Below are 13948 nucleotides of genomic sequence, written 5' to 3'. Positions count from 1 at the left end.
CCCTTCGCAGACCTTTAACGCCCTTCGGTGGAGCACCGATAAAATTCTCACGTTATACTTACGGTTACCGGCCGTCCGGTGTCATCAAATTTCACGTAGCCTGGTCTCGGTGTAAGCGCGCAGGTAGCCTCCGCCTGGACACTAACTCCGACCCAACACACATCCCCATTACGATCTAGCTCAGATCTAGCCAGACTCGGTTCACGCTCAATTAGAACATAGCTCGGATCTAGCTAGTTCCAGCGTATTCCAATTACGACTTAACTCCGATGGTTAGACCTAGCATGCACTCCATTAGCCGGTAACCTAGACCTAAATCACGTGTTACGCGAATTGCTCAACAGATGTTTAAGCATCCCTTGAAACTGCTGATTTTTAACAGGACCCTGCGACATGGGACAGAAAAATATGGTTGTCACCCAGTTAGGCGTGGCTAGCGTCCTGCTCATTGACAAGCTTTGAGTTGACTGGTAAGGCCAGGTGAAAAAGGTCCTCAGTTAGGACCAGGTCCAAAAATACTAGGCTTGATCAAATTGCACATGAGACTCCAATTGACGTCCGGCTTGATCAGTAATACTCCCAACTATGATAAGATTGATGCGGGTCGGGTCTGCGTTGGGTCCTCGGCTAGGACCAGGTCCAAAAATACTAGGCTCGATTAAATTCCACCTGAGACTCCAATTGACGCCCGGCTTGATCAGTAATACTCCCAACTATGATAAGATTGATTCGAGTCGGGTCTGGGTTGGGTCCTCAGTTAGGACCAGGTCCAAAAATACTAGGCTTGATCAAATTCCACCTGAGACTCCAATTGACGCCCAGCTTGATCAATATTACTCCCGACTATGATAAGATTAATTAGAATCTGTGCTAGGTCCAATCCCAGCCAATTTTTCGGTGGATGGGCTCCTCAAGATTAGCTCTAGGCTCCTGACCAATTTAATATTTGCTCTTCCTAGAATTTAAATGAATAATCGTCGGTACAACTGCTGGTTTTAGGTGTAACAATAACCTACCGGTTCACGGTGCAAGGGGGAAAAATTCGGAACTATCCGGCGAAGTCATCCAGTAGAACGGGCGGAGGACTTAATATTTCGGAACGAGTTCGTGTTAAGAGATTGGCCCGAGTCTTTTGCACGGTACTGTATATTCTTCCGCGTGTAGGGAGGACGTTGCTTGTATCTCTGGCTCCGTGTGCAGGAACTGTTGCGAAACGTTCCGCGTCTGAGCACGGTAATGTAAGTTTGAGCGCGGGAACTGTGTACAGCCCCCCCTCCCCTCGGCATCCCCGTTTTCGCAGGGCGTCGCGACGCCCACCGGTATACACCCCCCCGCCGCGCGCGCTGCTCGCAGGGACCGTAGTTCGCGAAAGGATCTGTTTTGCCCGTGCGACGCCGGCGCAATAAGAACAATTATGATAATAATTGAATGGTTAACGGTGGCGCGTAGCAAGAAATTCCGGCGAACTTCGCCGACTGTCGCTAATACTTTGGTTATTAGATTGTAGTCAGCGCCGAAGACGACAATGATGTAACTTGTCGCGAGCGCGAGGGGCTCCCGGCTAATGGAAAATATCGAATCGAGTTGTTTCGACTTTATTCCGGCCCCTCGCTTTCCTGCCGGCGCCATCCTATTTAATTAAACACTCCCGGGAAAATTTTAATACAATCTATTCGGGCGTTATTGTTCCACCATTTTTATCTTGCCATTGCTCTCAATTTTCTGACCGTCGAGGGATTGAAAAAATTGCGCCCGGTTTGAAGAGGTTGCTCCTCGTTTGACGGGGTTGCTACTGGGTCGAAATTGTTTAACGTTTTAAATTTTCCTGTTCTGGAACTGTTACAATCTTTGTCTATTATTTTTCTGAATCTTGTGACAGTCGGATAAAAATTGAAAAAATTGTGCCTGGTTTGAAGAGGTTGCTCCTGGTTTGCAGGGGTTTCACCTCGGATCGAAATATACTAGCATTTTAATTTTGTGTGTATTGGACTGTTACAATCTTTATCTATTATTTTTCTGAATCTTGTGACAGTCGGATAAAAATTGAAAAAATTGTGCTTGGTTTGAAGAGGTTGCTCCTGGTTTGGAGGGGTTGCTACTGGGTCAAAATTGTTTAACGTTTTAATTTTTTGTGTTCTGGAACTGTCACAATCTTTATCTATTATTTTTGTGAATCTTGTGATAGTTGGATAAAAGTTGAAAAAATTGTGCCTGGTTTGAAGAGGTTGGTCCTGGTTTGCCGGAGTTGCTACTGGCTCGAAATTGTTTAGCATTTTAATTTTCTGTGTACTGGAACTGCCACAATCTTTATCTATTATTTTTCAGGATCCTGTGGCAGTTGGATACAAATTGAAGAAATTGTGCCTGGTTTGTAGAGGTTGCTCCTGGTTTGAAGAGGTTGCTGCTGGGTCGAAATAGTTTAGCATTTTAATTTTGTGCGTACTGGAACTGCCACAATCTTTATCTATTATTTTTCAGAATCCTGTGGCAGTTGGATAAAAATTGAAAAAATTGTGCCGGGTTTGTAGAGGTTGCTCCTGGTTTGAAGAGGTTGCTACTGGGTCGAAATAGTTTAGCATTTTAATTTTGTGCGTACTGGAACTGCCACAATCTTTATCTATTATTTTTCAGGATTCTGCGACAGTTGGATAAAAATTGAAGAAATTCTGCGTGGTTTGAAGAGGTTGCTCCTGGTTTAAAATAGATGAGCATTTTAATTTCGTGCGAACCGGAACCGTTATTACAGAACACAGCTATAATTAACATTTTCGAGTACTCGGAAAAGCGTGTAAAGTACAAGGTGGCGTTATCAGACGCAGTTCTCGCCACGGAATTCCTCGGGCGCAATAAAGGGGACTTGCGATTAGCAATGGAAAGTCAAACGGCGAAAAGTGACAGGCTCCTTTGTGCTCGATCCCCGAATGCGTGGATTACACAGGCGTATTGGTGCGACCGTGGCATGCGATTGAATGCTGTGCACAATTCGATATGTGATCCGCTACCTATCGCTCCGGATAATCACAGGAGCAACGTGTAATTGATGGACGCGCTTACCATTCGCATACACGTGATCCTTGTCGATGATCTTCAAGGATCTCGACTTTCAACGGTAATTGGAAACTCTGGTCCGATCTTGGGACTCTCGCGGTCATTGTTGTCCAAAGATTTGTAACCTGGGAATAAGGCTTAAAAATCCGTGGCTATTGGCAATTCCGGGAATACGATAATTAATTACAGAGAATTGGGTGAAACAAAGTTTCTTCGCTGCTAAGTAGATATTAAGTGTCGTTGACCTTAACTCGCCTGTAACCTATAAACGTCTACCGTGTTAAAATTCTTGCCGATAATCTCACCCAAATAATTGACATGAGAATTTAGGTGTCGCCTGGAGGTCTGCCTGGACAACCTGGAGAAATCATAGATTTAATCAGAGCACCGAAAAACTTGCCAATAAAATGTCACGAGACGCTCCTCTCAGTGCTAAGTGCATATGAATTTATAAACGTCGCTAACTCAATTAGGGGATAATAATAATTTTGACCCAGACTGATCCTCCATCCGGCTAGACAGAGACCCTAATGAAATTACGCTGTTATCACTGGTTGACACGATTTCGTAGACCTCGATGAGGATTAAGAATTTAGCTAGATCAGGTTAGTGATTCCGCATTTAGAGGATGCTGTTCCAGTAAACGTCGAAAGTCGGTTGCATCCCCCTCTTTATCCCTGTTGCGCGGTATCGAAATCCTCATCTGTCAACTTTTAACGAATCAAGTTTTTGCCAATCGTCTTCGGTTAGGGCACTCTCCAATCCTGATATTTGTAATCTCCGCCTTTGACGGACGATCTCGAGTCGCCTAAGAGCCACGCCAATTTACATACACGTTGATCGCTAGACACGCTTACCTCGCCGTCTAACAACTTCGGGCAACTACGAAGTTTCACGCTGGCTCTTCTGCAAACCCGGAGAAAAAAAGGCGCAACCTCCCCCCTTCGCTTTTCAAACTTTGCAAAAAATTCGCGATACCTATTTTTTCGGGACACTCGGCTGGAAACCAGCCTCGAGATTTTGGGAAATTTATAGTTGCCGGTATGTAGGGCTGGTTTGCCAGAAGATTAGAAAACAATTTTCTCTTTGGACCCTGAAACCGTAAGAGGATAGAGACAGTTAGAGGCTATTTTGCCGAAATAAAAATGAAACAAAACGGATTTTCGAGACCGTAAGGGAGCAATGGGCTAAGCACAGCATCCAGCGGAGGGTGAATCGGAAAAAGCGTGGCGGGCGAGGCCGTTCGCCTAACCGAAAGGATGCGACGCATCGGTTTGTCTTTGTTTAGCATAGCAGTCCGGCGGTCGGGCGCCGCGCACCGCGAACGGCAACAACGAGAAAGTAATAACCGCGCGGCGAAATGACAAATTCGCTGCAAATATTGCCGCGGACGTCCTGCGAGTCGTAAATCTTCGTTATGGGTATAATGCGGCCCCGTATAACGATTTCCGGCGCGGCTCGTAAGACGCGGAAAGAGTTTCGCAGTTTTGCGGCCCCGCGGAAATGCGAGAAATCCCTTAGCCGCGGGATTCGAAACATTAACGATCCTATAAGCCGTTATTTTAACTGGCCCGCGCGATTCTACACGATGAGAACAAAAGGGACAGGCCACCGGGGCTACCCGGCCGCTTTTAATAATCGCGTTCCGTTCGTGCCGTCTTCCAAACCCCCGCCCCCGCGCTTTTACTTCCGGTTATCTCACCGGCGCGATGAGCTCATCACAATTTTTATGAAACTTCGCGGGTTAGTGCGAGAGGAGAGTCTAATGTACGGGACACGTTGCCCTTCTTTTATGGCCGGCTCGGGGTTAAGGGGTGAAACCACCCTTCAAATATGTCCCCAGTAAATCCTTTTAATTGAACTTTCGTGCATCGTAACTTTGAATCAGATTACCATATCTCCGTAAAATTTTTTATATGTATTCCTTGAACAGTAGTCAACATTACCGGAAAGTTTTTCATTTGTACGCCCATTAGATTTGTTTGCAAATATTCTGCCGATAAACCGATCTTGTTTCTTGAAACGATTTATGACTTTGGTTCAATACAACTTTGAATAAAATCACTATGTCTGCATGGAAATTTTTCTGTACACTTCCCAAACATTGATAAACATCGCCACAAAGTTTCAAGTTCGTATGTTTGTCGGATCCGTTTGAGAAAATTCGAAAAGACTGGTTCCGTTTCTTGCAATCGTCTGCGATTTTGATGGAAGTGTATTTAATTTTGCAAATTTCAGGACGAGTCTTGTGATTAAAAAATTAATCTGAACTGTCACGTAACGCTCAGCTTTTATTCGAAGCAATTTCCCGTATTATTACCAATTGAAAATATATCTGTGAGGAGGTGGGGATTTAAACGATTCACAATGCTCAATGCCTCCCGGTAAATTTAAATTCATGCAAAAGTAAAATGACATCCAGTTTGATGTCCTGTATAAATTGTTTCGATGAATTACAAGTAAAATTGATCTTTATTAAATTCCACACAGAGGCTTGTTCAATAAATGTACAAATAATCCAATATTCGTTTACATAACTCGATTTAGATTCGGAAAGACTTCCTACGATTTTGCACTTAAGAAATTGAATTGAAAAACGGGATTATCTTACAAACCTTCCAAAGTGTATTTAACAGTGAATTATATAATGACTCATTTAAAATTCTTAATTATGTCAGTTTCATTGATCGGTAGGTAGGAAGAGAATAATACTATGTAGTACAGTGGCGGGAAACAGCGAAGAATTTAAACGATATTGCCATCTCATTAAGAAGATGATGGATTACTAATTCCTGCAGCTATTAATATCCCTGCCACGTTGACCGGGATTTCGAGTCGAGTTTACGTGTGTCTTTCGAATAATTGTTAATTGTGTCTGTACTCACCGGGCACAGTGTTTATGTCTAAACGAGGAGGGTGGCGGGGGTGGTGGTGGACGCGTGCAGATGCAGCTTTGGCTTCGTTCAGGATCAAGGATACAAGGATTCGTCGTTCCTGCCCGTCGTCCATTATACACGTTACACTGACAGTCTAATATCGTCCCGGGAGACTGCGGGATTAACTTGAAATTTAATGGGTTTTCGAATTGCCATGGGAGGAGAGTCATTTGCGAGGGAGCGTTCGGGGGTGCAGGGATTTATGGAACCTGGCACCCTCTCACAAAAAGAAACCAGCGCACCAAAAAAAAAAAAAAAAAAAAATCTACAAGAATAAATAAATTGACACGACGGACTTAATAGGTTATTAATGAACGGGAAGCATCGACATCGCCCGACGGAGAAATGCATGATTATGCTCTTCCGAGGCAATTCTAGAAAACTGAAATTTTTATTTCAGATGGTACGACTATAAAATAATTTTAAAAAATTTGTTTTCAATTGTCTGCACCCTCTTGAGCCTACCTACAGGGTGCCCGAATTTTTTAATGTAACGTCAACCACTTTCCACAAAATTGCAGTGCTAGGACCGTCTACCTGACCGAGCGAAAAATATTCAGAAACGAAGACATATGCAGAATTCTCGGCGGAAAGTATTCCCGCGTGCATCGAGCCGTATCAAATCAACCGAACTCGAAAGAAACCATTGATTTTGCCCGGGCCGTGAACAACGAACTTGGAAAATTCGAAAATTCCTCGCTCTCCCTCGGCCATTACGGGTCTGGTTTCAGGGGTGGGGGGTTTGCTTTCAAAATTTTCAACTTTACTTTCGAATTTACCGGGCCGTTTATCTTGCCGTAATTTAAATATCCATCTCCGTTAGATCAGGAAACACGAAACCGGGAAGTTTTGCAGAATTTTGCAAGTGTACTCGTGCCGGGAGGGGAAGGGGGCGTGGGAGTACATTTTTCATTAGCGTCGGGTAACATTTTTGCCCCGTAGCGGCGGATAATAAATTTACATTTCGAGAAATCTGCATCGCGAACGAAATTGAATAACATTCATTAACCCCGCCGCTCGGTTGTTCGCTTCATTATGAATTACAGCCCCCGCGTACGGGGAATGTTATTGTCGCGAATGTGTCGCCGGGATTTTTTTCTTCGTTCGATCCCGCACACATTCTTTCCGAGCGACACGCTGACGTTGCATACGTGCCCTCCGGAGCGTCTACGCGCGCTATAGTGATATTCTCTTCCGGCTGGTAGCTTTGTAAATGCGCGCGGAAACAAGAAATCAGGAAACACTAGGCGAGCTTGTTAAGGAAAACTTCTTTGGAAGTTCCGCCTCCGTTGAACGTCTCTGTAAATTAGCGGGCCCGGTCTTCGAGACGTGACTAATAAAAACCGTAATAATAGCAGCTCCCTCTCGTTTCCTATAACTCGGAACTGGTCGTCGACGTTGCCCCGAACAACCTTTCTGTGATTCGTTATGTTCATTTCACCGAATGCCTCCTCCACAAATTACTTTTCTAGTTCCGCAACTCACTTCTTCACAATTTTTAACATATTGTTTAAACAAATGGAATTTTGCAAAATTTTTTTACACGGTTGGATTGCTTATGAGAAAATATACAATTCATACGTTTACAGCGTTCTTCTAGCTGTATTGGTTCCTGAGATATTTCGGTGAATGTTTTCCATCCCTAATTTTAGGGGTTGCTTTCACCCCTCGTATACGGACGACGGCTGATAAAAATATACGAGTCAAATATTATTTTAGGAAATATTTTATATCAATGTTAGACATGAATTTTGTATTCCCTTAGTTATGTATCGTTCAATTTCATTTTATTGATCGTACTATTTTTGGGGAATTTTAATGTGTCATTTGAATCGAGAGTTTTCTTTTTGCATCGTTCGTGTGCGTGGTTTTCTGATTCGAAACAATAGAATACAATTTTTTCGCTGGACCATCTAGTGCCGGAAATATCCCAAAAAATGTATTTTTCGCCCCCGATTTTGAGGGCTGTTTTCACCCCTTCAACGCCGGACGATTGTCGACAAAAAATACGTGTCAAACATTTTCCCGAGAGCTATCTCCCATGCAAATTTCATCAAAATCGGCGAGCGCGGTTGCACTGTGTCCCCTTTGTTACAAATTTCGTGTTTTTCCTTCGAAGTATCGACGAGATGGTCGAAATTGTCAAATTCTAATTTATTGATAATTGCGTTTTCACCCCGTCTGAATTTCCCGGATTGTAGCTGATCGAAAAGCGACTTTTTCATAGATGTAATGGGGAACAGGTCTGAAATTAAAATTTCAAAAGGCTGACCGTTTAGTAATCCTTCATGCTCCCATTTAATTAAAAAAATTCCCAAAGAATTATACTCTGGTAAATGGGTCGCATTTTGTCAAGTGAATCCCAAAACCGATTTTCCGAAGCCAGGGTAGTGGTGATCTGGTTGGCAATGGTCGCAAAAGCACAGTGCTCGGCTATCGAAGAGTTGCAGATTCGTATCAAGCTTCCGCAAGCTTTGGATACTCTAACAAAGCTAGGCGAAGTAAGAAAAGCCATCCGTCTGTGGATGTGCCGGCATTCATTTACAAAGGATGACCAGCCTGTACAAATGAAGGACCCTCGGCCCTCGGCCCTCGGCTCTCGGGCCGGCAGCAACAGCAGAGCGAGCGGCAGCGGCAGCGGAGTACAGATAAAGCTGAAGGGATCGATCCAAAAGCTCCCACCGCCGCCCGCCGCGGTGCCCTGAACACACGCAAGCGCAGCGACGCGGGAACCGTATTTATTATACATGTTTTATGAACGGGCACACGCAAAGTGTGCGCCGCCGCTGCCGCCCGCCCGACAACGACGACGACGACGACGACGACGACGACGACGTCGCCTCGCAAAAAGCAATTTGTTCCCGCGTGCGTACAGTTTTCTTTGAACGTATGCAGGCCGCCGCGGCGCGCGCGGCCGCTCGTAAGGGGCTCCGCAACGAGATCTTCCAGACCGTTTACGGGCTTTTTAATTGAATTCCCTGCATTTTGTCGTTCAACGGTGAATCCCAGCCTCGCTATTGAATCTCCTTTCTTATTTCGCCAGCGGGATTACGTTCCTTCGAGCGCACCTTATTTCTCGTTCGATGCAAGCTAGCCTCGATGATCCCGGCCCCCGACAGGATACAACTTCGAGCGGTGTGCATTTTTTTTACCATTTGAGAGACCCGAAATTCTTTTATCTTCCAATTTTCTATGATCCTTCTGGCCCATTCACGCACAAAAATTTTTGGGATATCTCAAAAATTACAGAAGTTACAACAGTGTGCAGATTAGCCTGTGCACTAGTTGATACATAAAATGTCACGAGCGACTTAAGGGTGTGCGAATTTTTTAATAATTAGGAGACCCGAAATTCTTTTATCTACGAATTTTCTTTGATCCTTTTGACCCACTCACGCACAAAAATTTTTGGGATATCTCAAAAATTACAGAAGTTACAACAGTGTGCAGATTAGCCTGTGCACTAGTTGATATATAAAATGTCACGAGCGACTTAAGGGTGTGCGAATTTTTTAATAATTAGGAGACCCGAAATTCTTTTATCTAGCAATTTTCTTTGATCCTTCTGACCCATTCACGCACAAAAATTTTTGGGATATCTCAAAAATTACAGAAGTTACAACAGTGTGCAGATTAGCCTGTGCACTAGTTGATACATAAAATGTCACGAGCGACTTAAGGGTGTGCGAATTTTTTAATAATTAGGAGACCCGAAATTCTTTTATCTACGAATTTTCTTTGATCCTTCTGACCCATTCACGCACAAAAATTTTTGGGATATCTCAAAAATTACAGAAGTTACAGAATTGTGCAGATTAGCACTAGTTGAAACAGAAAATGTCACGAGCGACTTAAGGGTGTGCGAATTTTTTAATAATTAGGAGACCCGAAATTCTTTTATCTACGAATTTTCTTTGATCCTTCTGACCCATTCACGCACAAAAATTTTTGGGATATCTCAAAAATTACAGAAGTTACAGAATTGTGCAGATTAGCACTAGTTGAAACAGAAAATGTCACGAGCGACTTAAGGGTGTGCGAATTTTTTAATAATTAGGAGACCCGAAATTCTTTTATCTACGAATTTTCTTTGATCCTTCTGACCCATTCACGCACAAAAATTTTTCGGATATCTCAAAAATTACAGAAGTTACAGAATTGTGCAGATTAGTCTAAACATCAGTCGAAAAATATAGCATCAGACCCTAAGCGTGCGCCAATTTTTTGTACGCTCAAAAAGTTGATCTTTATTTGTTTGTAGATCTTCTACGAATATCTAAGAAATTTATTTAAATTGCATTTATTTGTATTTTTCAGATTCACAGACAGAACTTTGGGATAAAGTCTTATAAATTTAGAAGACTTTAGGTATCGTCCTGGGGTATTCGTCCGCGTCCAAGATGGCAACAAAGTCGGGCCATAAGATATTCCAGGGAGGAAACGCGGATTTTCGCGCGTCGTCCCCGCGAATTTCTCTATTCCACGGACGATTTGTCCACAGCAAAGAGCATTTCTCGCATCGGGGTCAGCTTGGCGACTTTTTGAATTTCGTTTGACGTTCGCCATCCGAGAATCGATTTACCACGTCACGAATCCCTCTTTATTAATTCCATATGATTTTCCGGCACTTATTTCCGTCTGATCTTATCGAGTGTTGGCTTTGACATACTATTGGAAGTTAGTCGCCGATGTGTCTATTTCAATTTATGGATTTCCTATTTATGCACTGCGACGTCAATTTCCGCTGGATATTTCACCAATTTCTCGCTTCTAAACACATGTGATCAATTAAAGGAACAAACGTACGCCACCGATTAATAGCTTGTCATCAATTAAATCGACTTTCCGAATTGGTAAAAAAATGCACACACTCTGAAATCGCTCTTGCTACTACGTGTTTCGACTAGTGCACGACTAATCTGTACACATGTGCAAATTCTTTAATTGTTGAGATATCCCAAAAATTTTTGTACGTAAATATGTCAGAGGGATCATAGAAAATTAGTAAACAAAAAAAAGTCAGGTTTCCGAATTGGTAAAAAAAATGCACACACCCTGAAATCGCTCTTGCTGCTACGTGTTTCGACTAGTGCACGACTAATCTGCACACATGTGCAAATTCTTTAATTGTTGTGATACCCCACAAATTTTTGTACGTAAATATGTCAGAGGGATCATAGAAAATTAATAAACAAAAAAAGTCAGGTTTCCGAATTGGTAAAAAAAAATGCACACACCCTGAAATCGCTCTTGCTGCTACGTGTTTCGACTAGTGCGCGACTAATCTGCACACATGTGCAAATTCTTTAATTGTTGAGATATCCCAAAAATTTTTGTACGTAAATATGTCAGAGGGATCATAGAAAATTAATAAACAAAAAAAGTCAGGTTTCCGAATTGGTAAAAAAAAATGCACACACCCTGAAATCGCTCTTGCTGCTACGTGTTTCGACTAGTGCGCGACTAATCTGCACACATGTGCAAATTCTTTAATTGTTGAGATATCCCAAAAATTTTTGTACGTAAATATGTCAGAGGGATCATAGAAAATTAATAAACAAAAAAAGTCAGGTTTCCGAATTGGTAAAAAAAATGCAGACACTTTAAACTCCACGCTTGTATCTCTCCCAAGCAAACAATTCTAAGGACACGTCGAACTTCTGCAATATTTTTATTAAAAATAATCAACAGTATAAAAGTCGTGTTTTTTTCTGTCCGCCTCATCTGGCATGCAGTTATTACCGATTGTTCCGCGGCTTTCGCCGATGATCGCTTAGAATCCCAGGGCCAGCCGGGCCGCTAACTTTCGCGCATAAATATTCCGGTCGTATCAAAGGTAAACCGAAGAATTCGATCATCGGTGATATCCCGATAAAACACGGTGCTGGCTTTTTCGTTTTATTGGAAGGGGCGTGGGCGGAGGGGGCTGTAGAAGGGGTGGGGGTGGGGGTTGGTTCTCATGCATAGCAGCGCAGAAGTTCCGGCAGCCGGCGGCGGAGAAAAGTCGCTAGTCATTCATCTGCCGATGTCGGTACTTTCGGTCAGCTTTAAAACTTCTTTGGTGATAGTTTGTCGAACACCGTGGGAACAAGTGAGGGAAGCCTGCTCGTGCTTCCTTCCTCGAATCCCTGACGACTTCGATTCTTCCCCCCCCCACCCCCCACCCCTCGAAAACAAAGCGAATCAAGTGCCCAAAAAGTTGCCCTCTGTAATCTTCGATTATCACGACGAAAAACTGCCCCCGACGAATTATTGTTTCGAGACGAGTCGATGAAATTGTTGTTCTCGATTCAATTCGGGAAAATAGAACCGCCGGTAATCCGGATTGTAGAATGTTCGAATTAAATCGGTCGGATTCGATCACTTCGCTGTTTCAATGAAGTTAACCTCACCGTTCCAGTGAATGCAATGATTTGACATGGTTGGAGAGGGATTTAGAACAAACCTCTATTATACGAACTGACAGCGTTACGTTCTGGGTAAGATAACGAGCCGGAAGTTGGCACAATGTGTATTGTTCCAGTAGACTATCGAACGGGGTATTGTTCGGTTAATTTACTCTTTGAATTCTTGAAAAATATGCAAGGGAAGCTGACGGGGACTGGTTCGTGTCACTTAACCGATGCTTGCTCTAGCTTTCTGCTTTCTAGAGGAAAATTGGGGCAATTTTTTACTGTGCCAGTACTACCTAATTATTATCCTCAGATTTTTCTAACTAAATTTTTATTATCTAAAAAAAAATAAATCCATTTTTCTTGAAAAAATTTTGTTGGTAACATATTGACTGCCACGTTCTTAAGTTATGATTAGCGATTGGACGATGTTTCGGAAGGTGGATTGGGGGAGGGGAGGGGGTGCTATGTAAATGAAAATAGTAATTGCAAAATACGGGTAGCGAGGAGCGCTCGCGCGGAACTTTCTGTACACGGCGTAGACGGATTTTATAATCGCTCATTGAAATGGATCGGAGCAAGTTCGCCGCTGTCAAGCCTCGCGGTTGCCCTTTTGCGCCCGTTGAATCTAATTACCGGAACGTCAGTTTTACGAACTTTTCCGGGTTTTGCATCTTTCGGAATTATTCCGGGCCTCCCCCGCAGTTAGGACGCTGTTGCCCCCCACCCCCGCACCCCCAACCCTTCAACAGCCTATAAAGGTAACCCGCGGCTCCGGAGATAATTCATTTAAGTTCGCGCGACGATAATGGACTCCCGGTCCTCTTCTACAGTCTAGCGGGAACGTTCCGGCAAGGTCAGCCGCATTAATTACGTCTGCAATCAACACACTGTCGCCGATTCTGAATACCTCTTTCACAGCCTGTCTCAGCTGGCTCTGAGGTTGGCTCTCGTGCCATCGTTTGTCTCGCGTTACAGTCCTCTTTTTTACTTAAAACAATTCATATTTCATATCCACGTTTCATCAAGTCCTCAACCTTTGCTAAAAAGCACATAAAAAGTTCTGGGCGTCGGTGTAAAATTTTGAAGGTCACCTCGTGGAAGAGTACCATCATCATCACTTTAGGGGACCTGCTAGATCGCTGTTTTAGATGATCTTGATACATCGGATGATCTTGAAAACTCACCGGTATTAGAATCGTCCCGAACGCATCTCCGAGCAATATTTCGCCGGGTAAAAAATTCATAGTAAAATTTCGCTGGGCAAAAATGAAATAGTTTGAAGCAATGGCGCCCGTTTTCATGAATATTTTTTTCCATGTACTTACGTGTCCTGGATCCGGCAGCGAGTATTACTGTATTATGGAGCAGTTTTGTACAGAGTACAGAGGACACGTTTCCTAAAAATATGAAGCAGACACTGAGCCCTACGTAAGAATACAATTCCCACCGTTGATCGTTGACGTCACGTTAAGCCTAGCCAATGGCTGCGACCGCCGGCACTGTCACAGGCGTAACACGTGGACAGTTTGTTGATCTGTGCCGGCTGGGCTCGCTGAATAAACTATTGCT

Source organism: Halictus rubicundus, chromosome 11, assembly GCF_050948215.1.
Source record: "Halictus rubicundus isolate RS-2024b chromosome 11, iyHalRubi1_principal, whole genome shotgun sequence".
NCBI classification, from domain to species: Eukaryota; Metazoa; Arthropoda; class Insecta; order Hymenoptera; family Halictidae; genus Halictus; species Halictus rubicundus.
Note: the sequence above shows the minus strand (reverse complement) of the source record.